Here is a 2,500-nt window from a genome sequence, read left to right as displayed (position 1 = left end):
CATGACTTTCACAGAGAAGAATGATAAGTTTTCATGTCATTGGATGGGATTAGAACAAAGCTAATGTTTATATTAACACAAACCTTTTCTCCAATTTAGTGAATGCAGTATATTTCTGCCAACTGTAAAATAAGATAAACGTGGATGGCACCGTGCCATACAACATAAACCTGCCACATGACTGTATACATATTTTATTAATACCGCGGCCAGTGGGTTAATGGTTCACTCAACTACATGATATACTGCACACACATAATTGCAGGCCTAAGGATGCAACAGTGAAAAGGTAAACATCCTCCACCTATATATTTTGGTAGGAAAGAGCTTGAACTGGTTCCTTATTTGATGATAAATCTCTTGGTAGCATTGTCAGTGTACATCCCATGTCATCAAAGGATATTGGAACCAATAAAGCAAACACTCACACGTCTTCTTGATAAAAATAAACAGCTCTGAACTGCTTAGAAAAGTTGAACTTTGTGATGACCTGAACAATAAGCAATAGGACACTGTCCTTGCTTATGCTTGGCTTGTTGATTTGAGGTGCTTTTCATTGGTTATCATCTATAGATGAACTCAACATCCAGAACATATATAATGAGAATAGATATACAGTGAAGGCTATCCTCATTGTTAATTTTGTGGTTTATATCAATGTTATCTTACTAAATCTTTGCTATATATTTCATTCTTTAGGAATTGGTTGATGTATTTTTGTGATTTGTCGTACTGTGTAAAAGGAGAAAGGAAAATTAGAAAGGCATATCTCTTCATTTCTTCTCATAATTACTTTTCTTTTGTTCTTGAGTATCAAGTGTCATTTTGCTTTTCCATTCTTTGTATATGTAGTCTTTTTATATAAATGTTCCTGTTATCAGTTATATTTTTCACTCAGAACATTTTTTTGCATTTCATTTCTAGGTTGTCTGTTGGACTGTCTAATGTTAATAGATTATACATATCATCTGTGTTGCAAATTAGCCTGCGTGCATTTGCTAGCTACTATTAAATGAACTTTGATAATGTTTCAAATGTAAACGTACTGCGGTGATGGCAGCTCATAGGCTCAGTTGGTTTCTAATGGTAGTAGGGTCAGTGATACAATAGTAAATGCTAGTTTTCCAAGAAGCTAGTTCAGGTCATCTAGGTTTAGGCAAGACTATAAACTTCACTGGAATTTCAAAAATGAATTCTTTAGTGAGAATATTAGATGTGGGTTCTTCATCTTATTTAAAAAAATACATATATACTTTATTTTAAGGTTTGAAATTTGCCTAAAGAGAGTAGGTATATAGATGCATAACCAAATGCTATTAGCAGTTTGAATATTTATTTTTTCTCTTCAAAGCCATATACCTCACAGGAGCATCCATTGTATGATCAAAAGGTCTTGCTTTATGTTATGAGTATGCTGGTATAAGCGTTGTCTTCGTAATAATTAAACATCTTATGTGTGTCTATGGTACTGTGTTTTTATTGTTTTATGATTTGTGAGATGTCTTTAACCCATTGCCGATGGGGGATAGATTTGCTTACCCAGGTTCCAGAATGGGTTTTATTTTAGGGCGAGGCAGCTTCAGCAACATACCTTGACTTTTCCCACTCCCTTTTAGTCGCACATTGTTTAGCTTGAGCCATTTTTTGTGTGTGTTTTACTGTATTTATAGACTTATATCTGTCATATCACAGGCTCTATCAATTCTGCAGTTGACTAAAATTGTGGTTCAGGGTCCATATCAGCTCATTTTTTTCTTCATACTCAATATAATAGAAGTATTGCTGTTTTATAGGAGGACAAAAAGCAACTTTTTTTTTGTATTTGTGTGCTGTCATAAAGGAATACAAAACATATAACCATCCACAATAAAGATAACATGAAGAGATAGGGAAGAGGAAGGGAAGTTTTGCATATGGCTGTGAGTGCCACAGTAAAAGGCATCCCTTCTGGCACAGGGGCACATTGTAGATATTGGGCATGGTTTGAGTCACCTTCCTCCTCTCGTTCTGCATGTACATACATCATCTGTGGTACTTTAGAGCAAGAGGTCATCAACTTGCTATGTGTCATCACTCTATAAAGATAGTGCTTGCTACAGACCGTAGATGGGTGGCATTCAAGGCTCTCTCTCTTGCTGGTGCTAGAGGAAAGTGGTGCCATCTAGGATTTGGATGTTTTGTGAAACCCATTTTGCTTAACATTTATAATCCTGAATGTAATTGTCATCATCAGTCACTCATTACTCATAGCACAATAATATAACATAGTGATCCAAAATCCCCGAATATCATGACGCCCGTCGTCAGGCCAGAGCTCCAACGGCATGTATGACAAAAAAACACGTCGCCCGTCATTAACACGAGTTGTACAAAGGAAATTCGTGAACGAGTGGTAAGATGAGGGAAGAGTTTGATTAAACTGTTAACAGTATAAGCTATATGGATGTTTATTTGCTGCATAGGTAATCTACATATGAATTTCAAAGTAGGAAAAAAATCT

At 35.7% G+C, this 2,500-nt stretch overlaps 1 protein-coding gene across 1 annotated transcript in view; it reads left to right on the top strand.

Moving 5' to 3' along the window:
* Window positions 1-2,500, top strand: part of LOC122262929 (kelch-like protein 26) — a 23,148-nt gene that overhangs the window by 1,121 nt on the left and 19,527 nt on the right. The gene's annotated exons all lie outside the window — the stretch shown is intronic.

The sequence above is a fragment of the Penaeus japonicus genome, unplaced genomic scaffold, assembly GCF_977035675.1.
Source record: "Penaeus japonicus unplaced genomic scaffold, GWHDUDI00000001_assembly GWHDUDI00000001, whole genome shotgun sequence".
Lineage (NCBI taxonomy): Eukaryota > Metazoa > Arthropoda > Malacostraca > Decapoda > Penaeidae > Penaeus > Penaeus japonicus.
The sequence above is the reverse complement of the archived record's forward strand: the minus strand, read 5'-3'. Positions and strand labels throughout refer to the sequence as shown.